We start from the raw sequence: 27,406 nt of genomic DNA, 5'->3' as shown, positions 1-27,406 counted from the left end.
GTGATTTGGGATGAGTTGAGCCAAGTCTTATCTCCTAGATCTAATGTGTAATCAACTTTCTTGGGTCTTTTCATATATATATATATGTACATATATACACATATAGACATATATATATGTGTGTGTGTATGTGTGTATATATATATATATATATATATATATATGTCCCCATTCTTTTCATGTATCTCACTGTTGATATGGTATGCTATAGATTTAGCTGAGGCATTAAAAGTTTAAAAGTAACTGAAGGTCACATCAAGACAACTACAGAAACATGGCAGAATTTCCCAAACTGAAAACATACTTTGGTGTCATCTTGCATTGTATTCTCCATGTTCTTTGGGCCAGATGCAATTCAGATGCCCCAGGGAGCCTCTTTGCTCATTTACAAGATCCAAGAGACTGATCTGAGGTCTTCCTATAAGAGCAGTGCCTGGTGGGTCTGTCAGTCATTTTCTTGAGCAGTAAAGTTGGCTGGAGCCTGCAAACATCTGACTTCTATGCCTGAAGTCAGACATGAGTGCTGCCAGTGAGAACAGCCTTCCAGAAGAGCCTGTCAAGTCCATGGTTTTCTAATTCTTCCAAGCACCCAGCATGATTCTTTCTGAATCATTTTTGAATCCCCAGCTCTATTGTTAATATCAATTTGTGGTAAGCCAAAGACAACCTTTATATCAAGCTTCCTGCCTCCCCATTCAAATAACAAATTATTCAAAGTCTAAGCTTGCCTTTGTTTCTCATGCCCTAGAAACTTCTTGATTAGTTTGATATAAAATACAATGCTAAACTGGGCATGGGTGGCTCATTTCTGTAATACTAATTACTCAGGAGGCTGATATGTGAGGATATAGGTTTGCAGCCAACCCAAACGGGAAAGTGTGTGAGACTCTCATCTCCAATTAACCAACCACCCAAAATTAGAAGTGGAGGTATGGCTCAAATGGTAGAGAACCAGCCTTGAGCAAAAACCTAAGAGTCAGTACCCAGGCCGTAAAATCACACAGCATTGAAAAGTTGAAAACATAAGTGATTGTGATGGTGAACTGTTTTGTTTCATCTCCAAACCAAACTCTTCAACCCACAAATCAATTAGCCTGGAGTTCTCCTTTTGTAAGCAACCTTATCCTAAAAGTCTTTATCCATAAGAATTCTCAGACTGATAATACCACATCCTTTACTTTTGTTGCCTCCAAGAAAGAAGCTATTGGGGACAGAAGTTAGTAAAAATGTTTGTCCCTGTATTTTTATATTCAGTAGCCATAAAATCTCTTCCCTGAGGGGCTGGGAAGGTGGCTCAGTGGTAGAGCGCTTGCCTTGCATGCCTGAGGCCCTGGGTTCGATTCCCCAGCACCACATAAGCAAAAAAGAAAAAAGCCAGAAGTGGCGCTATGGCTCAAGTGGTAGAGCGCTAGCCTTGAGCTGAAGAGCTGAGGGACAGTGCCTAGGCCCAGAGTTCAGGCCCCATGACTGGACCCCCCCCCCCAAAAAAAAAAATATCCTCCCTGGGTCACTTTACTGAATGAACTTAGCAAAGGATCCAGCTCATAATGGTTGATTGTGGTCTTTGTGCATCTTCCTTCAATTTAGTGAGCCAGGGAGTTTAGTCTTGCTGTTTAACCTTTAGATTTCCTTATCATCTTCTATTTGTTTCTTAGCTCTTCCATAGATTCTGTAACGTAGCCATTCTATTAATTCCTTCTATTTTCTGTTCTAAGAACAGCTTCCTTTTTCCTGATTAGATAATTGCTACATGTTCTACTTCATTTTTCTCTGTTCTTCACAAAACATATCTTGAAGCTGTAAATAAGAATCAGACAACCTTGGTCCAAATTCTAATTACCCTGTCAGGGATAAAGAACCTTGCCTGAGACTCAGCTTTCAGGTTGTAATTATATAACTCATTTCATAGATGTGGGGATTCAATGAGAATGAGGAAGGCGCATATCCCTAGTACTGTGTCCAGTGAACACTAGTTATTTCTCAAAATTAAGTTATTTAAGCCTATGATAGAATATCTTAATTTAGTCAACCAATTTTCCACATATTTTCTTACATAGCAATGAAAACATTCCCATCTTTACATGGTAACTCAGCGATATTCCTCCTTCAAAAATTATTCCTCTCCTCTTTTCTCCAACGTATGTTTTACATTTTTTCAAACCCACCTTTCACAAATGATCTCTATTTCATTCTTATGATTCATTCACACTCTAGACTCCAGTTATTCAGAATGTACCAGGTCATCCTACACTTCAGAAACATCTTTAAATGACTAATATCATCTTGCTTTCTATGCATCCATTTTGGAATAAGTCTCTTGAGGGTCAAAGCTATAGTTACTTTTAATTTTCCCACACATATACACACACAAATTAGATGGTAAAAATGAAAATCAAATGGAATGATCATGATAATTATTGAGCACAAAAGATATATAATCAGGAGAATAGCATCACAGTAGTTTTGTCCTGCAAACTGAAAACTGAGAAGGAAAGATCTGCAGGTGCAAACACATATAGAAACAGCGGGGGGGGGGGGGGCGGAAGCATGGTACTGCAAATAAATCATGTAATTACTGCATCTCACAAATGTGGCATTTTCCACTGGCAATTGCTACATAACACCATATTCAGGAGTGTTTGGCATGTATGTGTGGTAACAGAGGGATAGCAGGGAAGACTCAAATATGGTAACAAGTTCCCAGATTTCTTTCTTTTCTTTCTTTCTTTCTTTCCTTTCTTTCTTTCTTTCTTTCTTTCTTTCTTTCTTTCTTTCTTTCTTTCTTTCTTTATTTTCCTTTTTTTTTTAACATGTATGTCCAAGGCATGAATCAGGCAAAGGCATAGATCAAAAGCCATGCTGGGATAAACATGGGATTGTTTTGCCCCTGGTTGATATAAGATGAACACCATGAAGTTGATGGCACTTTACCCAGAACAGGAACAAAGTCCTCAGATTTCTTAGCTAAGTAGAGTCACTGAAAAGTAGAAAAGAGACTGAGAAGAATGTTATTACAAAGCATAGAGGATTTATCTTGAGAAAAAAATGAGAAAACCCTGGTGTGAAAGCCTCTCAGATAGAGCAGAAAATAACTCTCAATCATAGTCCCTTCGACTTTTCCATTCAGAAAGTTATGTCTCACCATAGCACACAACTTCTTACCAAAATGTATACAAAATAAACTAATATTAAAATTAAGAAAATGGAGGGATCACCTAAGAGGTTTGATATCAAAGGCATATAATTCTTTTATGAGACACGTAAGTTTACATGTAAAGATCTTATTTATTTCATTCATTAATTTGCACAGGTTCTGAGACCTTGTGTTATTCCATTTACTGTACTAGGCTCTGGTGAAATGAAAATGAGTAAGATATACTTCTTACCCTTTAGAAGCGCTCTGCTACAGTAACAAATGCTAAGTAAATCTTATGAGGAAGTGTCCACAGAGATAACATCGATTTAAATTTTGTATAGAATCAAGAAGTCAAATTGACTACTTTATTAATCTGAAAGTTTACCAGATACCCTCATAGACTAGGAATGTGTGTTGGGCAATTTGTATCTCTTATGACAAAATGCTTGACATTAATGATGCAAAAGGAAGAAAGTTTCATTTTGGATCAGTTTCAGAGGTTTTGGTCAGTTGGTTCTATTGTTTTGGGTCAGAATGTCATGACAGAAAGAACATGGTAGAGGAGAGGGCTCAATACATGGTGCCTGGGAAACTGAGAGAATGAGAGCCAGCAAAAGAGAGAGAGAAAGACACACAGACATACAGACAAACAGACAGACAGAGAAAGACAGAGAGAAAGAGACAGGGAAGAAGACAGAGGGAGGGAAAGAGAGAGAAGGGGGAAGGAGAAAAAGAGAGCAACAGGAGAGAGGGAGGGAGAGAGAAGATAAGGAGAAACAGACAGAAACAACAGACAGTAAGAGAGGGAGAAGAAAGAGAGAAAAAGAGAAAGAGAGAAAATGGTGGGCTCCTCCTTCTGCTTTTGGTCACTCTAGAGCCCCAATATATTGGACAGCACCGCCCACGTTCAAGTAAGGCCATTGCATGTCTCATATGTTAATTACCTCCACATATGCCCTCACATATATGCCCCAAAGTGTGCTTTACCCACTTCCTAGGCATCTCTTCAATCAAGTTGAGAGTCAAGATTCGTCATTAGAAGCTGCCATGACAAACAAACACAAAGTTATAGGGACTGGAATTGCAAGATCAAGGTAGCAAGGTGATCAAGGCTGGCCTCCTCTGACTCAGCTGCTTTATTTTCAAAAGACTCCTCTTTTGGAGCCTCTTCAAAGGCATCCTTCCATGCAAGCATATCCTTGCAGCTTCTGCTTCTTTTTCTTTTCTTTTTTGTCCTTCTACCTCTTTTTGTTGTTGGTGGTGGTAGTAGTGGTCATGGTGCTTGAACTCTGGACCTGAGCGCTGTCCCTGAGCTCTTCAGCTCAAGGCTAGCACTCTACCACTTGATCCACAGTGCCACTTCCAGTTTTCTGGTGGTTAATTGGAGATAAGAGTCTCATGGACTTCCCTGTCCAGGCTGGCTTTGATCCAGGATCCTTAGACCTCAGTTTCCTGGGTAGCTAGGATTACAGGTGTGAGCCACTGTTGCCCGGCTCCTTCTACTTCTTAAAACAAAATGAGTCACCTGGTATTAAGGACCCACCTGTGTGACTTCATTTAATCTTAATTACATTTTAAGGCTTTTGTCCAAATATAGTCTCCTTGTAATGTGCTGAGGTTTAAGAATTTTACAGATTAGATTTGAGAAGGACATATTCCTGTTTATAGTACCAGATGAAATTACTCTATTTGTCTTAAAGTTCAGAAGAATATTATAGAACAAAAAGGACTGGGCACAATCAAATCGCTGGGGCTTGCATTTCAGTCCTGCATTTCATTTGTCTGTGGTGAGATACATGGTCTTGTTGTTTCTGATTGAATAGCTGTACTTGGGGAGCTCTTATGAGCAAGAGGCCAAAAAGTAACCTCTGTTTCTAGTAGCCTAAATCTATAATCAAAGTGTAAACTTATACATAGACTACAAAGTAAAAGCATTTTTTTTCATTTTCTTATTACATTCTTTCCAATTCTACAAGTTTAATGTTTCTTTTTCTAAATAGTCTTGCGTTATGAATTTTATTTCCTCTTTATAACAATGTATAAATCCAACTGCTCCCAAAATTTCAGAGCTGCCTGGTTTGTCCCTATCCTAGAATGTTCCAAAACTTTCCTCTTTTAGTTGCTTTACAATATGCAATAAGGAAAATCAGTATCACCTCTTAAAGGGTCATGTATACTCCCAGTCTTGGATGGGCAATTGCGATTCAGTGACCAGCAACAACAAAATAGAAATGTAAGTTCTAGTAGGAAGTAATGTTTCCTTCACCTAATAAAACCAATCCTGCTCTCTCTGACTAGAATGTGTACTCTTCCATTCTACTGGGGAAATGACTGGTGAACAAAATCAGGTTGGATGTGACACATTCCAGTTCTCTCTGCAGGTCCCCAGGTCAAAAAGTATACTTACAGTGCACTTTTAGAAATTCCACCTAACACCCTCCTTGCAGGACTAGAAGAATGTCCAAACCAAACATGTCAGTTTATCAGCCTTGAGTATCTTCTGAATATACTATCTATATGGCAATCAAATCACCCTCAACTTAAATCCTTAAATCTATAAAATCTTTCTCACAGTTTTCTCTAAACAAAAGTTTATAAATATAAAATGCCAGCAGAGAGGTTGGCATTTAGCAGTTACTCAAGTATTCAGTTAGTCCTTTTATAATTGGTTAGATTACTCAACTTCCATTATTAAGAAATGGCATATTACATGAGAAACTGTATAATGCATCATCTGAAGAAAATCAGTATCTTGTCTGAATGATACAAATAAATAAAGCAATACTCTACTTCAGATACTTTGAACTTATAAATGAATGTATCCATGAGGAAACAAAGTTTTAAAATAAAATACCATGTTGTACAATCAATTCTCCTTCTCAAGAGAATATTTAGCTTTAGCAGCTGGTGAGCTAAGGATAATAAGTAGGATTTGATTCACTTTACTGATATTAAATATAAGCTTAAGAAGGAGCAGGTTCCTGAGTAGTTATTTTAATAGTTAACTATTTAAATTGTTAAGCATTTAAATAGTAAAGTATCTCATTATGAGCTCCATTGACATCACCTTTCTTATAATTAATTATATTTTCCCCCTTGTCATTCTTATATTATTACAGTTACAAGAAAAGATCTGACAATTTTCTGGGTAAAGCCATTCATAAGTAATTTTCCTCATCATTATACTGAAAAGAACATATAGCAGAGAACTAGGGATACAAAACTTTGGTGCCATGATGCTAATACAAACATAACATAATAGAAAAGACAAAGAGTGAGAACTGTGGAGAGATTTTATTTTTTTCACTCCAAAGCTATAGATGCACTCTCACATTCATTTCAGTAGTATTCATGACAACCAGGATATAGAAGCAACCTGAGTGGCCATTATAAGCAAACAATGAAAATACATTATTCTAGACACAATGGAATAGTATACAGTGTGTATTACATGGAATTGTTTTCACTTATGATATGAATGAATTGATTTGAGAGCATTATGTTAAGGGAAAGAAGCCAAACATAGAAAGACAAAGACTATACGATGTCATTTTAAGTAGAATCTAAAAACACCCTGATCTCATAGAAACAGAGACTATACGATGGATGCCAGAGTTTGGGGTGGATAGGGAGAGTATAGACAAAAGGAATGTTTTTTAGAGATCCATTGTGCTGCACCATGACAACACTTAGTAATAATGTATTGTTTATTTCAAATTTACTGCATAGATTTTTTTAGTGTCCTCACTCTAAAGATATGATAAATATAACTAGCTTTTTTATTTTTCTACAATGTATACATAGATCAAAAATAGTATACCACTTATACATAAAAAATTTTATCAATTTAAAAAGAAATTAATTTATTTAAACATACCTAAGCTGAAAAATAAAGACAGACAGGCCATCATGAGCTGTCAGATCATGAGAGAAAAAGCTTGGTGACTTTCTTCCCCCAGGTCCATTTAATCGCAGCTGTTTATTGAGTGATTACTCCTCACCAGCCGCAGTGGTGCAGTGGTCATGGGGACTTTACAGCCATCGTCACATTTTATCCTCGAGTCCGTTATAATATAGCATTCTCCTGCCATTTCACTCAAGGGATTTGTGTCTTGGACTCCAGAGGTGATTTGCTACAAATCATATACCCAATGAAGTTTTGTCTGGTTCCAAGGCCCACCGTAAAATCACTTTTTAGTGACAATAAGGTGACATGGAACTATGGTTTATATAAAACTTCCCTCAATGTGGGAATTCCTCTAATACTGTCATAAACAAATGACAATATAATGCTACTCACAGTCCACAGGACAGTTGCTCCTATCTAGTCTTCTTTAAGGATCTGGTTTGCCCTTTCCTTCACTTCTAATCTCATCTATCAACTTTTCAGGCATATAAATTCCATGTCTCCCACTTGGTCAAAGTTCAGTGCCACCCCGTTACTCAGTCTTTTGTGACACTCAGGTTGAAAATGATTCGTCTCACTTTGGAACACCTACACTTTTCTCTTGGTAACACTAATCATTAATTGTTTTTATTAGGGACATATTTTCACTAGTTAAAATTTTGCTCTGAGCTTCCTACAAAAATATAAATATGTTAAACAAATGTGACAGGAGAAAATTATCCAGTACTTTGGAAATGAACTATGTTAAATCTCTCTCTTTCACTCTCTCTCCCTCCCTCTCCCTCCCTCTCCCTCCTTCTCACTCTCTTTGTCTCTCTCTCTCTCCATCTCTCTCTCTTTCTATATATATTTTTGGTTGGTCATGAGACTTGGACTCTGGGACTGGGCGCTATCCTTGGGCTCTTCAGCTCAAGGTTAACACTCTACCACTTGAGCCACAGCACCACTTCCAGTTTTCTGAGCGGCTTATTGGAGATAAAGTCTCACAGACATTCCTGCCTGGACTGGCTTTGAACGGCAATCCTCAGATCTCAGCCTCCTGAGCAGCTTGTATTATATGCATGAGCCACCAGTACCTGGCTTCTGTTAAAATACTTTATGCATATATGTTTATTGATCAATAGTTACAAGTTATTCTTATATACTCATTAATGTAGGCCTTTTACTACTTGCAAAATATGAACATATATGTCATAAAATAATTTAGAAAATATTAGTCTCTTCTATATCTCATTAACTCAGTTTAGCTTTAAATGAATATGGTAAACTATGCTGGTGGTATATAATAGTAACATGTACACACATATTACTTTTATATGTATAGTATTCCAGCACTTAGCAATGCTGGGATTTGAACTAGGAGCTTTACATTTCTTCCTTTCTTTCTTTCTTTTTTTTTGGTCGGTCGTGGGGTTGAACTCTGAGCCTGCGCTCTGTCCCTCAGCTCTTCAGCTCAAAGCCAGCGCTCTACCGCTTGAGCCACAGCGCCACTTCCGGTTTTCTAGTGGATTACTGGGGATAAGAGTCTCACAGACTTTCTGCCCGGGCTGGCTTTGAACCGCGATCCTCAGATCTCAGCCTTCTGAGTAGCTAGGATTACAGGCGAGAGCCACCGGTGCCCGGCTGGAGCTTTACATTTCTTAGGTAAGTGCTCTATCACTTCAGCCATTACACTAGCGTTAATATTAGAGTACTCAGGAACTTCAGTTGTATGTTTATTTTTAAACATCATCACTAGTTGAAACAGTTATTATTTTGGAAATCTAATTAGCTTAGCATGGCACAAAAATTATCCTATACTTTATTCCTGAGTCCTTTCCCAGACTTTTCCCGACATTCCCTTTCTTCTGGATCTCAGGATATACTTAAAAAGCAGATTCCTAACAATCCAGTCCTTGACTATGTTGAATAAAATAAGCCAATAAGATAAATACTCCCTGATCTCATTTGCATGTGGACACATCTTTGCCATTCACTTGACTCCCCACAGTGCTTCCTGTACTGCTGAAGATCCTAGGTTCCTCCCCAGCACCAGACCATGATCCTCTTTTAGCCACAGCAAAGAGCTTCATGTTCTGCACGCAGCATGTGTAGGCGCTCAACAGATGAATTAATGAATGCGAGCCTACTTAAAATTCCCAGAGCTCAGGACCCGCTTAGAGAGTTAAAATGAATAAGCCTCTCTTTCCCACATCCTGATTTTTTTAAGACAAGCTATGACTTCAGTGTGTTATGCAAAGCATATTAAACTTTTCAGGCCATAAAATTACAACTAGACCATAATGAGTCACAAATGGTCATTGAATGCTTTAGAAAATTCTAACAATATATGTATATGTGTGTGTATCTGTCTATTATAAACCAGTAGCTATGAGATTCATATCTAGTCCCACTTTGCCTATAACCATAGATTCTCAAATCTAAAAAGAAAAAGAAATATTTTATTTCTCCCCATTTACATCAGCTATATTCTATTTTTAACTTCATTTTTTTAAAAAAAATCTGCTTGTTAACATATTAATCTAAAACTAATTTGCCTATTGGCCTAGATCAAATACATGTTTAATAAATCAACAAATATAAAACTGGGTACTATGGGAAATTAAATTAAACTTCTATTATAAACCATGAAATACCATGCCCCATGTGCAAGGAGTTTTCACATGAAGTCTAGATCTTAATCAGCCTTCACTAGCTACTATACCACATTTAGAGTGGCTTGGATCACCTAAAATTTTATATGATGAACATATAGTATGATGAATAATAGAGTTAACATTTGTTAAAGGCATTCAGCTAAGTAGTTTACATGTGTTGTCACATTTAATTTCCACTATAACTCAGTGAAGAAACTGACACTTGGAGGAATTACATAACTTCTCAAAAACCTCACACTGAATGAGTACTCAAACTGGGAAATTAACCCAGACCCCATGTGCTTAACCAAGTATGTCAATTGCCTCTATTCTCTGAGAAGTATCTATAGCTTTCACAGGTTTCCAAATCATCTGCAAATCAACCTTATAGAACATATTATAGCTATATATTCACGTAGCCAATCCTCAACACTGCTTATAAAGTGAGATTGCTATCTCAATAATTCAGAGACACAAATTTACACCTTACATAAATAATTCATAGTATTCATCTGTATTTTCCATCTTTGACATAGCACAAAAATGATATTTTAGTTGTTTTGGTAATTAAATTTTAGTCACATCTATGCTCTATATTGGTTGGGATTATTTTGATTCTGAATCAGCTCACAAGGACATCATGTGAACATGTATCAGGAAAGCCAAATTCCAGGAGGCCTTAAAGCTAAACTGAGGCCCTGCAGAGAATCCATCAACCTAGAACATATGCCCAACTATTAATTTTTTGCCAGATATTTACAGTAATCTTTTGCTACTAGTGCTTCTCCATAATATGTCTCACTCACTGTTGAAGAAAACAAAATATAATAAAATTAGTTCCAAAAATGAGCTTATGTACTCTAAAGATAAAGCAACACCATAGCACCATACTGCCAATATGATAAAGGCCAAATTCCCTCAGGTGGTTTCTGTAATCTCTCCTCACCACTGCTCTGCTTCATTCCTGTCTCCCTGGTCTGAACATCTCAATCCTACCATGGGGCTTTGCAGCAGTCCCCAGTGAGTTCACAAATCTTCTGAACTCGGGGTCTAATATTCTGTTTTTCACACTTGAAAAGTGCTTTACTACAAATTTGGAATATTTGAACTCATTCTCTGAGATATTTCAGGGTTTTTTTTTTTTCTGCATGACATTCCCAGACTAGAAATTTAAATGACCTGTTCTCTGTGCTTTCCTGGTCCTTCTGCTCATGGCCCTGTGACTAATGTATTTGTCATGCCACATGTAATTGTTTTAGGTTAGTGGTTTCAAATAGACTAGAAAGCAATGAAGGGCACACGATCCATTATTCACCTCTGACCATTTTATTAACTGCTCCAGTCCTTGTCAGAGCACAGGCGTTATATAAATATTGGTGAGAGGAAGGAAGAAAAGAAAAGAAGGAAAGCCAGATCTGGCTTTTAAGAAGCGACCTCATCGAGACAATAATTCTCCATTGAGGAGCTTTGATTGTTACGATGTGAAAAAAAGGAAAAAACACTGTACATGTGCCCACTTGAATGAGTCCATTATAGTATCTTAGGGATTTAAGCTTTGCAGCTGTTACTTATAACAAAACTGCACTGTAGCCAGGAATGATGACAGAAGTCTGTCATCCCAGATGCCCAAGAGATGGAGGTAAGAATATTGTAGTCTCAAGTTAGTCCCAGCAAAAATGAGAGATTCTACCTCAAGAAAAAAAAAGTTTAAACAAAAGGGATGGGGGCTTCACTCAAGTGATAGAGTATCCAAGAAAGTGTTGGTTCAAATCTTAGTCCCCTCAGTATTGAAAAAGTTCCACTGCACTGCAGATATATAGTAGTTCTATTTCCTAAGCATTTCTATGTTATTAGTCTCACTGAATATACCTGATATTGTTGTTGTCATTCTGAGGTAGGTTTTCATTTGTCTGCATTTTTGTGTGTGTGATTGAAAAACTAAGGCATCCTACCAGCCTAACAACACTAGTCTCATTCTTTCCCTGCAGGGCTATGATAGTTACACTTTTTAAATATTTCTCCAAAACTCTTGGCTTAGAGTAAATATCAACTGATTTTGATCTCATTATATCCTCAGCTACTTCCCTTTCTAGACAATAAGTCAGATATGAATTCTGAATCATTTAAGCCCACATGTGGGCTTGTGATACAAAGTGGGGGTAATGCAAATAAAACTCCAGAAGAACAGATGGATTTAGCTATTGTTAAGTTAGGAATGGTTTCCAAGAACATTTTGTGTGGTCCAAATTGTCCCTTGCATGCAATCTATCAACAGTTGACATGCTGAAAATGCTTAAATTGTTCACCTCATTGCATTTGGGCTTTGTAGAATTTTCTAGTACATTGATGTTTATGAATTAACTTCTTAATGGCCAATGACTTCTATATGATTCAGTATGGTGCCTTTCTAGCGTGGCTCCCTTCTCTTTGTTTAAGATCACAGGAAACCTTTCTTAAATGGCTGTTATGTTCCAAAGATCAAACATACACTATTCCCCTCTACACAGTCCTTCAGGGTAGTTCTAGGATTGTTTCAGATCCATATTATACATCCAGAATGCATGAACTTTTTATCAAACCAGTCTGTATTCAAGTTACATTGCCTCTTGTGGTTTCTATGATCCCAAGTATGCTGTTGAAAGCATCTTTGAATAATAATGATCTTGAGTGTTCAAATTTAGAAATATCATTTTAAAAAGTGCTTAGCATATTGCCACAAATTAAATGTAGCATATACTTTCAAGAACTCTAGACACACTGAAGTAATTACTAAAAGAAATAAAATTACTAAAATATCTGTTACTGTAGAAAATTATAATTGCTTTGTCAAGTGCAGGGAATGAAATTTCAACATTTGCATGAAATGGTTTTGTAATAGCATTTTACAATCTTTATCCATAATTACAATATATTTATAATTTACTGCACACTGACTATACAAATGGTATCACTGGCAGGAATTATACATATCTACTTACAAACTACTCATAGCTTACTAAGTAAAATCAGCATATATACTACTCATTCAATAATTAACATGCATCAGCAATACGAGTAGATGGTTTGGAGGTAAAAAGACTGACAAGATATTTACCACATCTTAAGAAGATTAGAATTTAATAAGTATGTCTATTTCAATGGAATGTTTTCCTTCTCATAGGCTACCTGCTTATACTGTTAGTAGGACTTTCTTTTTTTATTATTTTTTTATTTTTATTTTTTTGCTGGTCGTGGGGCCTGAACTCTGGGCCTGGGTACTATCCCTCAGCTCTTAAGCTCAAGACTAATGCTCTATCGCTTGAGCCACAGCACCACTTCTGGCTTTTTCTGTTTGTGTGGTACTGAAGAATAGAATCCAGGGCTTCATCCATGCAAGGTAAGCACTCTACCATTGAGCCACCTTCCCAGCCCCCTGTAACAGGACTTTCTAAAAAGAAGATCATACCACTTCTCAAATGAGACCACTACCAAAGGAAATATTCTTCCATTTCCTAAACCAGAATACAATAATTGTCTACAATGGGTCATATGCATTGCAGGTAAAGAGAGCACAAAATTGACTGAGTAGTAGGTCTGAGAGAAATTAACAATTAAGTCAGTGTAAAGTTATAAAAACAAGACTATTGGTAATAAAATGCATTGTGTGCTTTGTCAAAACAATAAATTCTATGGCACTTACTATGGTTTTTCAACTTTTATGATGTGTTATACACTCTGCAAAGTGCTTACATAGGCTGGTTCATTTAATCCTTACACAACCCCATTAAATAAATGCGATTGGTCATAGAAAGATATAGATAAAATTGAAGCTTAGACTAGTTGAATATTTCCCCAAGATTCCATGGCAGGGATTTGACTCTGGGCTGTCAGAAGACTGAACATAATCTCTTGACTGATCTAGAAATGAGGTGCAGAGCATTCACCTCTGTGGACAGAGAACTCAAGAGCTTTCTCAAATAAGAAATGTCCCTTGAGCAAGGGAGCTAGTGAAACTGAGCATGAGGGCAAGAGTAGTAACTGAAGCAGAAGAAACAGTGAACAGAAAGTCATGGGAGCAAAAGTCAGAAGAAGTGTTAGATGGGCCAAAAAAGGCATTTTGTCCTGTCCATGTGTAGAGTAGTTAAAGAAGAAATGAAAAATCATAATAAGGATGCTAAATTTTAGGTGTTACATCACATGACACAGTTAAGATTTTAAATTTTATCTCATGTAATTCCTAAAGACAACCAAGTCACATTAAATAATATGATGATCCCAACTTTATGGAAAACTGGAAGCATAAATATTAGAGTGGAAATATTTGGAAGAGCTAGGGTTTCTGACCAATCCATGAAGGCCAGAGTCCTAGCTGTCAAGCTGAACTTCCGGTGGAGGAGCAGGAGCAAGGCCACCAAGTCTTATGTCCCATTACAAACTATGGCAAACTCTGGGTGTTGGGTTGGAGAAGAGTAGAAATTAGGAAAACTTGAAGATTTGTAGCTTGGTAACTGGAGGAATAAAAACTACCTTTCCTCTTGGCTTGTATTTTACATGTAAAGGAAAACTAAAGCATCACAGAAACACTAAGAGGTAGTATGGGAGATCTAATAAGTCCCTAAGGTTTGTGTTAAAAATGACACAAGCCATTGCTAGAGAAGAATATGGCACTGTTGTCTGGGATTGTGATTCCGAGGGGCAGTACAGTCACAGAAAATCTAACATGACAAGCTAGCATCTTACAGAGGAAGCTTGCTCATTCCCTGCCTAATTGCTATTCTCATAGAAGTATAGACATGGAAAACAAAACCATTAAAGCAGGTGGACTTGATTTTAATTAAATTCATCTGTAATTATTCCAATTTATAAAACATAATCAAGCAATGATTATTTACTATTTTAAAAACAAATTTTGTTAGAAAAACACAATAAAATTGCTTTTGTATAGTTTTGCAGTGCAATTATGTGGATTTGAAATACAATACACTTCTAATGCTTATACATTGAGCCATGCAATGTGCCAGACCATTTGCATGCATTATCTCATTTAATTATCATGATCCCATGAGTTCATACTATTATTATCTCTGTTTTTCAAAACAAAGAAACCAAGGCTTAGGGAATTTATTTATCCAAAATGATTTTAGAAAAAGAGTGAACATCCAAATGCAAACCACTCTGGCTGTAAAATAGATCTCATTTTCACATGCTTTTATAGTTTTACAATTTAAAGTATTTGTACAATGATTTAAAGTGAATATTATTCAAACATTAATCCATTAGTGTTACAGCTAGTTGAGCCACACATGATCTAAAAGCACAGGGTATGTTTGTTTTGTATCATAAAAAGCAATGTTTTTAATCATGATTTCCTCTGACAGAAACTGTTAATTTCTACCACTAAATTGCTTTGGAAATTCAATTATTTATTTGATGATTCTATCATCAAAGAAACTTGTATCAATATAACCTTAAACATATCTTATTTGAAATTTGTAATTACTCTAAATATATCAGGGGATTCTTTACCTTGGGAAAAAAAATCCACAATGGTGCTTGGATAGCATTATTTCTGGTAACTCACTAATCAGATGATGCAAAGGTAATAATGAAAGCAGAGAGTGAAATACTGGGATATATTCATCTGGTCCAAATCGTCACTATCTTAAGATTTTTCTTTCACATATTAAAAATGACTCACTTCATTTGCTTCTGAGGTCAGACTGCATGTTGACCTGTGCTAAGATACTTTGCAAGCATTATTTAATCCTAAAGCAGCACAATGAAATAGATTGTAATCTACTAAATCTACCCATGAGAAAACCAAGGCCCAAACATACTCAGTTATTTGTTCAGGGTCACACAGGAATAAGTGCACCAGAGCAAAGATTCAAACCTTAGTCATATAGACAACAAAATACAATTCATTATTTTTAATCTGCATAATTGTAAAGGATCTGAATTTTACCTTAGAATTTCTTCCTCTTATGCATATGTTTGGTCTCTGCTCTAAGTTTAGCTGTTTTGTGTTGCATATATTTCAAGATACACATTTTAAAAAATTCAATATTTTCTTGAAACAGCAGTAAGACACCTTAAAGCAGTTGTATAAACAAGAATCTCTATAAATATATACTGCATTAAAAATTAGGACATACTTAATTTCCAAAAGTCTGCCAAAGCCAGGTGCCTGTGGCTCATGCCTGTAATCCTAGCTACTCAGAAGGCTGAGATCTGAGGATTGTGGTTCAAAGCCAGCCCAAGCAGGAAAGTCGGAAACCACCAGAAAACCAGAAGTGGTACTGTGGCTCAAGTGGTAGAGCACTTGTCTTGAGCTGAAGAGCTCAGGGACAGTGCCCAGGCTGAGTTCAAGCACCATGACCAACCAAATACTGGTTAGTTTATTTTCTGCTACAATTCATCACCATTGACTTTCAACAGGACATTTTAGGTAATTCTAAAAGTACTTTGTTATCCAAGTAGCAAAAATAAACTTTTACCTCCTCATATGTTTAGCATGGAATGGTCATCAAACGTCACTGCTTTTTTTTTTAATTTTATAGCTCTCAATTATAAATAAATCTTCACAATCAAGGGGCCAATACACTGCCTTCCTGATTAAACCCTCTGTTCCCCACTCTCCAAATCCACCTCTTTCCATTCTCATTGTTTCACATTTTGAATTCATGGGTCCCTGGTGATCTCAGCTGCATCCCTCGGTCCTGGATTTCTATTTGGAAAAGTGTCAATGAATATAATTTGCAAGCAAGCCGAGTGGTGGTAGAGGGGTGAGGCAGAAACCTCGATTTGGTTCTCACCAACTGTCAGGGTTTGTGTGCCTGTGAATGTCTTCAAATGTTTGCAGTTTGGGGACAAGCTGGGTAGGTATTAGAAATACCAATGAAGTATGCACTTCATTCAAAAGGGAATCACATTAGCTGTTCACCTTAATCTAATTATTAGTCATATAAGGAAGCCTTGTCTGACAATAGTATGAGCTACGGGGTGAAGGGGGTGTATTTTTGCCACTAAACACCCTTAGAAAATGCTGGACAGTGATAATCAGAGATTTAAACATAATAATGGAAGAACTTTTACAAGATTTGGCCCTAATTTAACTATAATGTCATGCTTAGGAAGGTACTCAAACTTACTTTCTATTCCTCTCAGTTCTACTCCATCTGAGCTAACAATTATCAAATGTTAATCTGTTTTTTTTTTTTTTCTTTTTGCTGGTCATAGGGCCTGAACTCTGGGCCTGGGCACTGTCCCTCACCTCTTCAGCTTAAGGCTAGTGCTCTACCACTAGAGCCAAAGCGCCACTTCTGGCTTTTTCTGCTTATGTGGTGCTGAGGAATCGAACAAGCACTCTACCACTGAGCCACCTTTCCAGCCCCTAATCCCGTTTTAAATATATATATATATGTATATATATATATGTATATATATATATATATATATTATATTGAACATTTAGGAAAGTTATTGGATACATTAGGTATAAAATAAATGCTGCTTTCTTCATTAGCTTTCTTTACTATTATAAGGAGGAACAGAAAGATGGTGAAATATTTTGAATTATACTAAAGACAATATTTTACAACTAAAAATATAATTTAACATATGGCCATATTATATATTTAATCATGTTTATTATTGAGTCAGAATAAACAACTCAAGGTAATTTTGAGCACACTGAAACCAACAGAAGAAACCAAGGAGGACAGACTCAGAATAGAGAAAGGAATGCTAACTATAAAGTGGCCAACAACAACAAAATCTGTCTTAATTTCCAAGTGTATTATATAAAAATTAAATTCATACTGAGATATTTTAAGAATTCTTTTTATAAGATGAAACTTTGAAAATGCAGTTACCATGTAAGAAAAATTAAGTTGACTTAACTGCAAAATCATATTTAAAAACTCCACAAAATCAGTTCTCATTCAAACTCAATGACAATTAACAAAATGCGCTGATAATATTTTATTTATGGCTACCTTATTATTTGTGATAAATAATATTTACAAAAACAACAAAGTTGGCATTCATAGTCCCCCTTGTCAAGGGAAATAAAAAACACATTCATTGGAAATAATACAGCCTACATTTTCAGAGGAAACTGACAGGTTTAAAGGCCAGTTGAAAATCAACCTGTAAGTAGGAGTAGTGTGGTTTAGAATCCTGGACTGCTTTATTCCAAAGTCCTCCTCTTACTTGCATTTTCAGTTCTCAAAAAAAAAAAAAATACACAGGAAGAAGAACAAGAAAAGACCAAGTCCTCCACAGAATCAGTGAACTCCTCTTACACAGTCTGAAGTCTGCAGCCTTCAGTCAATGAAGGCCATTCTGCCATTGCTCTCCAGTCATCCACTTAACATTCCACCAAGACATAGGTATCAGTCCTGGATCTTGGATATTCTCCAGTCCCTGTTTCTCCTTCTGGCTCTCAGAGCAAAGAACAGAATGCTATAGACAAGACCAGCACAGTCCTCTGTGAACACTAGAGACCATGTAGCATTTCAGTGAGTTCATTTCACCTTCCTCACACGTCTACTCCCTATCTGATGCACTCACCTTTTCCAAAGTTTACTAATCCCTGTCCTTCAGTCCTTCTTTCACTCCCAGCCATCTTTTTTTCCCCTGTTTTCTTAAATTTGTAGAGATCCATCAAAATAGAAGTCTCTATCACTTCACATTTTCATGTTTGCCTACGTTCCAATTTCTATGCACTGGCTAGTGAGTTTAGATAAATCACTTAATTTCTGTAATCTCATGCTAATTTTCATTAGCATGAAAATTGATGGCATTACTGAAGAATTAGTTTGAAGGGAATTCTGCTTAGAAAAGACCCTCACTCAAATATCTAATATTTTAGGTCTTGATTCACTTGCTCATCCTGACAGCCTCCTGAAAGATGCATAGCTCACATTAGTTCTCTTCACTTTTCAAGTAGAACTGGAAGAGAGGCTGGAAATGGTTTATCTCTTTCATATCCCATTGTCACACACAATTTTTTCTTCCTTTGTACTGACAATTAAAGTGAGGCCAATCAAAATGAACTCCAAGATATGGAAACAAGAGGTTTGTTACTTCCTTGTTTTTGTTTCTATATTTTAATGTACTGTATGAAGTTACTTCTTTTTTTTCATTTTTTCCTCTTTGGTTTATCCCTTCTTGACACTGCTTTTAATTTTGGTACCATGTCTTGTATATATGTGTATCTGATTTGGGGAAGGGAAGAAGAATGACAAAATGGTGAGGAAAAGGACAAAGGGTAAGCCAATGCAAGAGAGATACTCACAGGCACTATGTTGGAAATGAACTTTACCGCTTGGGGGTAGGGGTGCGGAACTAGGGGAAAAGGGGAAAAGAAAAGTGGGAGAAAATAAGGGTGGGGGTAACACTGTTCCATAAGAAATATACTCAATACCTTACTTATGCTTATAAGTAATTTATAATAAAATTAAATTAAATTAAACAAAAAATAAACAGACCCAGAAAATAGTAGAAAAATATCCATATCAGAGTTGGCTCTGGAATCAATTTCTTATACTTCCTAATATAAGTTTCTTTAACTTCCTTCTTCCAGTGCCCCTCACTCTCATTCTCTCTGTGTGTCTATCTAAGGGACTCACATACACTTGACTCCATAGGACTGTCCAGATCACATATTATTTTTCCCTTTTTTTCCCTCTAAAATTTCCCTCAAATATCACTGGCTGTGACCTTTATCTTTCCTCTGTTTTCTCTCTCTGGAGTCACTTACAATTCAGTTTCCATCCTATTAACATTAATGGAATTGCTAAATCCCACTTTTTTTACTTAATAATCATCTCTTCTCCTGGCTATGTACCTAATTTGGTCATTTAGATTCCTCTCATGCCTAGCACAAATCTGAAATATAATATTCAATTTATGTTTGTTAAGTGGATAAATGGATCACCAGAAACATCATTTCCATTTTTCTTGAGAGTCTCTTCTTACTTGATTTCTTTAGTATAAAAACCACTTAATCTTCTTTGTTACACCATTTTTACCTTCTATCTTTCCAAGTGAGGATTTTCAACCTCTGGCTCTCTATCGTTCTCCATTCAGGTCGTGTTATCAGAGGCTGATTCTCAAGTCAACCTTATACTTGCAGCATGAATCTGATGTTTTTGGTGCTGCAGCTCAACTGGTAGAAGTTCATTAACCATGTGATTAGTTCAGTCACTCCAAATTTGATGTTCACAAGGCCATAAAATCAAACTTTTCTTCACTCATTCCTAATCCCCCAAGTTCTATTAGTATTGACGCCATTCTCTTAGGAATCTTAGGAATCTTCTTTTCCCCTGACTGAGTTACTACTTTAGTACTGAATATTTGTGACTGCCCCATCCTAAACCACCTGCCACATTCCCACCACAGCCATTACCGAACTTTCCTAACTTACCCTTTCCAAATATTATTTCCTCAGTAAAACCTATGATTATCTCATAATTTATTTTTTTTAATTTAATTTAATTTTATTTGTGAACATACTGTACAGAGGAGTTACAGTTACATGGGCAGGATAATGCGTACATTTCTTACCAAGCATTGCAGCCTCCTCCTTTGTTTATCCTTCACATCCCTTCCCAGCCTCCCCCCTCCCCCTCCCCCCCTAATCCCAATCCTTCTCCTTCCCCCCCCCCCCCCCCCCCCCCCGCACCAACATTGTAAAGCTCGTTTTGGACATGACAACTTGTACTTCTCATTGTTGCAACAGGTCCACTTGTATCCTTAAACAACTGGTTTTTCCCCATCTCCTCCACAAGTTATACTGACATCAAATATAGTGAAAGCAGGGGTTATACTGTGGAGGAGGGACATACAAAGCAACAAAGAGATAATCTTATAAATGTGTTAGAAACACATGCATGAAAGAAAAAAAACATTAAAATACACATCTAAGGGTTCATTTTCCTGACATCACATTATCTGACCTTTTACGCTTGACTCATACATATACTAGATATTACAAATAAGGGAAACCATGGGACCTACGTTTCTTTGGGCCTGGCTTACTTCACTTAATATAATTTTTTCCAAGTTTTTCCATTTCCTAACAAATGGGGCAATGTCATTCTTTCTGATGGAGGCATAGAATTCCATTGTGTATATATACCACATTTTCTTGATCCATTCATCTACTGAGGGGCATCTGGGTTGGTTCCATATCTTAGCTATGGTAAATAATGCTGCAATAAACATAGTTGTGCTGGTAGCTTTAGTGTGGCCTTGTTTGTGATCATTTGGGTAAATGCCCAAAAGTGGGATTGCTGGGTCATAGGGGAGCTCTATGTGAAGTCTTTTGAGGAACCTCCATACTGCTTTCCAAAGTGGTTGAACAAGTTTACATTCCCACCAACAATGAAGTAAGGTTCCTTTCTGTCCACATCCCCTCCAGCATCTGTTGTTGTTAGAGCTCTTGATTTTTGCCGTTCTAACTGGAGTGAGGTGATATCTCAATGTTGTTTTGATTTGCATTTCTTTTATGGCTAGGGATGTTGAACATTTCTTCATGTGTCTATTGGCCATCCTTCTTTCTTCTTCAGAGAAGCTTCTCTTTAAGTCTTTCGCCCACTTACTTATTGGGCAGTTGTTTCTTTGAGGATTTGTTGTTGGGTGGTTTAATTTTTTGAGTTCCAAGTATATTTTAGATATGAGACCCTTGTCCGTTGTATGGCTAGTAAAGATCTTCTCCCAGTCCGTGGGCTTTCTATTGATCTTGCTAGCTATGTCATTTGCCCTGCAGAAGCTCTGCAACCTTATACAATCCCATTTGTCCAACCTTTCTTTGATTTGATCTCATAATTTAAATAAGGCTTTGAATATGTAATCTTTGCAGCTTTATGTTATTTTGGCATAAATACCTGAAGTATGTATGCATACAAATGTTTTCTGCCTCTATTAGACAATAAGCTCCATGAAAGGAAGACCATGTATCTTTTCTTCATCTTTGACTTATATGGTTGCACATGAAAAAAATGGTTATATGAATGGCAAGTAATTGAACTATTTCTTGAGAAAATCACCTGATCCCCAAAGAACCTCGTGCCTAATTTCATTTGATCCTCATATCATTGACTAGAACTGAGATAGGCTACACTTTTACCCAGAATGACTAGAAATAATAATGTACTTACACACGTAAAAGGTACTTACTTTGATTTTTAAAAAGTGCTAAAGCAGAACTCTAATTTCCTCATTATGTCAGCTGAATGAGGTATTCCTATGCTTAGGTTCACTGAGTCATCTTTCTTTTGAAAAATGAGTGTATGGTCTTTTAATGTCATTGCTCACATGATTTACTGTGACAGTAGTATACACTGTAGTAGAGTTAATTCACGAAACAATCTACAAGGCCCTGATGTGTTCTGAGTCACTGTTCTTTCTTCTCTCCATTTAGGCCACAATAAAGATGAAGCTTGTGAATCCATTCTGAGAAACTGTAGGCATTGAAGCAAGTGGCTCCATATAGGAAGAATCCAGCCTTACTATCCACCAATGCAAGCAGTTCTCTGCCACCAACCCTTGCTCCTCCAGATAACAAAGCTCAATTCTACAAAATATCATGCCATAAACTATAGCTTTCTCAAAAAACTAGCATATAGTTTGGCGTAAAGATCTCAAAAATGAAAGTTAAGAAGAGAAACTAAGAGAAGAAAGTTTTGACATATAAATTGGAAGTGAATTTTATCTTTGAAGATAAACTCAGCAAGTTTAAATGTAAAAGCAAAAGTAGCTTTTACAACTAGAAAGAACTCTTAAGTCAAGCCAGATAGCAGTGACTCACACCCATAATCACAGCTACACAGGATGCTGATAGGAGAATCACAATTTGAATCCAGCCTTGGCAAATCTGTGAGACTCTTATCTCCAATTAATCAGCAAAAAATCCAGAAGTGGAGGTGTGTTTCAAGTGTTCGAGTGTCATCCATCCATGAATAAAACATATTGAGCAAGAACTTGAGGTCAAGTTAAAATCCCAGCACATGCACACACACACACACACACACACACACACACACACATACATATATATCTCCTTCTCTCCCTCCCTCCATCCCTCCATTCTTCCCCCCCCCTACACAAACACCTACAAACAAACAGAAAACAAAATTTAAAACCCCTCTTAGGTCATAGATCTGTCAATTCATAGCTTAAAATATATTTTAAAAAACATCAGTAGCAAGTGATACAAGCTACATATGTGTATATATTCCCTAAATATCACACTGCTCCTTTGTTATCTCATGATAATATCAGCCAAAATTTCCTAGCATATCCATACCCACTTTAGTCTTACAATATGTGTATTTATAAGCCATTAGCATTTCCAGTTCTACTTGCATTTGAGATTTTTAAAGTATTTTTTCTGCTTTTGTACTCTAAATAATAGTAGGAATCTACTTTTGTCTGTGGCATTTGCAAGCTTGTTTTCCTTGGTCTTCATACCTATGAAGTTCTAAGTGATAAGGGTCTAAATTGAAGAATTATAAAGTTTCATTTTCCGGAAATTATTCTGAATAAGGAATAACATTTCATTTGAGAGCAATATTCAGAGTTAGATAGACCTGCATGAAAACCAGTTTGGTCATTTCTCTTGGCAAATGAATGCTATCTTATTTATTTCTCCAGACCACTGATTTGTCATTAATAAAATATGACACTACTATCAAAATAATCATTCCTTCACAAATGCAGCACATATTCATAAGCATTATATACTGAACATTAGAGACGAATGACAGGTTAGTAAGAGTAAGCCTCAGTGGGGCCTTGAAGATTCACACCTGTAACCGAGCTCCTCAAGAGACTGAGATCTGAAAACTGTGGTTCAAAACCAGCCCAGGCAGGAAAGTCCATAAGATTTTTATCTCTAATTAACCTCCCAAAAGCCAGAAGTGAAACAGTGGCACAAGTGGTAGAGGATTATCCTTGAGAAGAAAAGCTAATGGCAGTGCCCAAGCCTCAACTTAAAGCCCAAGAACTGGCAATATGTTTTTTTTCTTTCTTGTGATTGTTTCTAACGTAGTTATAAGATGATTTCTTTGTTGCTTTGTATGTCCCTCCCCCACAGTATGACTCCTGTTTTCACTGTATGTGATGTTGGTATAATTTGTGGAGGGGAAGGGAAAAAATTGTTTAAATAGGGATACAGGTGGACCCATTGCAACAATGAGATGTACAAGATGTTACGTTATGTCGAAAAACGAACTTTACAACTTTGGCGGAGGGGGGTGGGGCGGGGATGGGATGGGAAGGGATGAGAAGGGGAAACAAAGGAGGAAAGGAGGAGGCAACAATGCTTGATAAGAAATGTACTCATTATCTTGCCCCTGTAATTGTAACCCCTCTGTACGGTATTTTCACAATAAAAAAATAATAATAGCAACAACAACAACAATAATAATAATAGCAAGCCTTGCCCCTTATGGAGAATGCAATCTACAGTTTCTACATGTACTTCAGAATTCATATTTGTATAATAGGTTTTTTGTTTGGTTTGGTTTTGTTTTTTGTTGGTTGTGGGGCTTGAACTCTGGGCCTGGGTGCTGTCCCTCAGCTCTTGAGCTCAAGGCTATTGCTCTGCCACTTGAGCCACAGCACTTATTGGAGATAAGAGTTTCATGGACTTTCTTGCCCAGGCTGGCTTTGAGCTGTGATCCTCAGATCTCAGCGTGCTGAGTAGGATTACAGGTGTAAGCCACTAGCACACAGCATATAATAGTTTTAAAACATCAAGCATTTTGATATTCAAATGTATTGGCCACTATTGATCATATTTCATCCTAAATTACTACTTCATTTTCTTAACTCCATAAAACACTCTTGTGTCCTTCTGCTTAATTAGTTCTTTTAGAAAGAAATCCTACTTAATCTAAGTCTCTAGATAATGGCTAGTTTATTCACATATGGATACACTTATTATTTCAGTATACTCATGAGCATACACATGCATGTAGACCCTCATTTCTAGAAAGGATTAAGGTAGCCTATCAGTTAAGAACATATTAGTTGGTTACTGTTAGCAAGCATCTTTTACAGTTCTACCAAGCTTTAGCTAGAACAATTTCTTAAAGAGAATGAAACACTCAAGGTGGATTGACTAACAAAATGAAAGAATTTTAGCTGAACTTAAATTTAGAAGAACTTGTGATGGATAAGACAGTGGTGCTGAGAAACCCATACCCAGTAAGGGAACAATGTGAACCTAGACCATGGTTCCATGACTGCAGCAAATGAAGGAGACTACAGCACCAAGGTGAGGAGTTCTGCAGTATCACTAGACCCGACTTCATCTTACAAAGTGTGTAACCAACTCCTCTTTTATTTATTTATTTATTTATTTATTTATTTATTTATTTATTTATTTATGGTCAGTTGTGGGGCTTGAACTCTGGGCCTGGGCACTGTCCCTCAGCTCTTCAGATCAAGGCTAGCACTCTACCACTTGAGCTACAGCACTACTTTCAGTTTTCTGGTGGTTTATTGGAGGTAAGAGTCTCATGGAGTTTCCTGCCCAGGCTGGGCTTTGAGCCGTGATCCTGAGACCTCAGCTTTCTGAACAGCTACGATTGCAGGTGTGAGCCATCGGCACCCAGAACCCTCTTTTATTGTTTTATTTTTAAATGTTTTTATTATCTTTAAGTTGTTGTAAAAAGGTGCTTTTTTGAATACAATGCCTCTTGATTGATGCCACCACATCCAGCATTCTCTGGTCCTAACACAAATAATTGAATTCTACTAAATATACTAGGCAATCCCAGACTCTGAAGCTGTCAGAGAGATGAAGGTGCTGTCAGATTTTCAGGCAATAAAAGCAAACAAATCCATTCCAGCTGTTAGAAAACTATAAATTGTCTTAGTATGGATTTAAACTTACAAATTTTGGCTTACTGTAAGATTCATGTTTCTAGTCACTACTAATACCATTCATTCCCTCACCAAGTACCTATCAACTGAGTTCTAGGCCTTCAAAATTCATTGATTTGTTCCTCCAATGTATATTTATCAAACACCTCATTTTTTCTTCCAACCTCACCTTAAAGCAGTGACTTAAAAGTAAATTATGAGCCAGGTGCCAGTGGCTCATGCCTACAATTCTAGCTATTGCAGGAGGCTGAGATCTGAAGATCACAATTCAAAGCCAGCCCAGGCAGAAAAGTTGTGAGACTCTGATCCCACAAAAAGCCAGAAGTGGAGCTGTGGCTCAGGTGGCATAGTGCTAGCCTGGAACACAAAACTCAGAGACAGCACCCAGGCCCAGAGTTCAAGTCCAAAGACTGGCAAAAAAAAAAGTGGATTATGATGAGTTTCATGATGAGGAGGGCATGAAAACCTTGGATAAAAAGTACAAGCTATTCCTTGAAATGACACAAGGTCTCAAGTGCTTAATCAAACATAACAACTCCATAACATAACAACTCCATAACCCTTTCATTTAAAAAATATAATTTATGCTGGGTGCCGGTGGCTCATGCCTATAGTCCTAGCTACTCAGAAGACTGATCTCTGAGGATCATGGTTCAAAGCCAGCCCGGGCAGGAAAATCCGAGAGACTCTTACCTCCAATTAACCACTAGTAAACCAGAAGTAGTGTTATGGATCAAGGGGTAGAGCACTCACCTTGAGCTGAAGAGTTCAGGGACAGTGCCCAGGCCTAAAGTTCAAGCCCCATGACTGAGGAGAGAGGAGAGAAAGAGAAAGAGAGACAGAGAAAGAGACAGAGAGAGAGAGACAGAGACAGACAGAAAAAGAAAAGAGGAAAGGAAAGAAAGAAAGAAAGAAAGAAAGAAAGAAAGAAAGAAAGAAAGAAAGAAAGAAAGAAAGAAAGAAAGAAAGAAAGAAAGAAAGAAAGAAAGAAAGAAAGAAAGAAAGGAAGGAAGGAAGGAAGGAAGGAAGGAAGGAAGGACGGAAGGAAGGAAGGAAGGAAGGAAGGAAGGAAGGAAGGAAGGAAGGAAAGAAAGAAAGAAAGAAAGAAAGGAAGAAAGGAAGGAAGGAAGAAAGGAAGAAAGGAAGGAAGGAAGGAAGGAAGGAAAGGGAAGGAAGGAAGGGGAAGGAAGGAAGGAAGGAAGGAAGGAACAGCACGTGACTCCATGGGAGAAGATAGCATTATGGGGAAGACATAAAGAGCATTTAATATGTTGAAAACACTGCACATGTACAGTTATATCAGAAAATAAGTTGCTGCAGTTTTCCTAAACATCCTTATACAGAAACTATATAAAATAAAACAACACCACATAATGTAAAGAGAATACATTAATCAAATGTAATAGAAATCTAAGATTTTCTACAGAAACTATGTAAAACAAAACAGCAACATATAGTTTAGAGAATATATTTACCAACCAAATGCAAATAGAAATCTAAAATTTTCTAGATAGATCTTCTAAAGATTCTTATAAAGAAGATATAAACTCAATGTCAAGTACTCATTCAAAATTGCAGAATACTTAATTCTGTTAAGGTAAATAATATACTGTAGGTTGCTCTTTTAGAAATAATTTCTTTTGGAAAATTTAAGAATTCATTTCCTAAATCTATATGAATGGAACAAAAGTATAGAAGGAACTGGGAACATTTAAAACTTAGCAAAACACAGTTCTACAAAGAAAAAAAAGAATGGAAAGGAAAAGAAAAGAAGAAAACACTTAGAACTTGGTTGGTGGTAGAAAGCTGAACTCAGAACAATTTCTGTAAGTTTTCTGTGCCCACCCA

General features: G+C 36.8%; 1 protein-coding gene and 1 non-coding gene across 3 annotated transcripts in view; both read right to left on the bottom strand.

The window, feature by feature from the left end:
- Dlg2 (discs large MAGUK scaffold protein 2) overlaps positions 1 to 27,406 on the bottom strand; it is a 2,085,086-nt gene that overhangs the window by 1,217,818 nt on the left and 839,862 nt on the right. The window lies entirely within an intron of this gene.
- Positions 2,811 to 2,945, bottom strand: LOC122117051. Its single transcript, XR_006149071.1, has one exon. It is a non-coding gene; the product is annotated as a small nucleolar RNA SNORA48 (small nucleolar RNA).

This window comes from Dipodomys spectabilis, unplaced genomic scaffold, assembly GCF_019054845.1.
Source record: "Dipodomys spectabilis isolate Male_0828 unplaced genomic scaffold, ASM1905484v1 ptg000003l, whole genome shotgun sequence".
In the NCBI taxonomy this organism is placed as follows: Eukaryota; Metazoa; Chordata; class Mammalia; order Rodentia; family Heteromyidae; genus Dipodomys; species Dipodomys spectabilis.
Note: the sequence above shows the minus strand (reverse complement) of the source record. Positions and strands in the feature narration are given on the sequence as shown.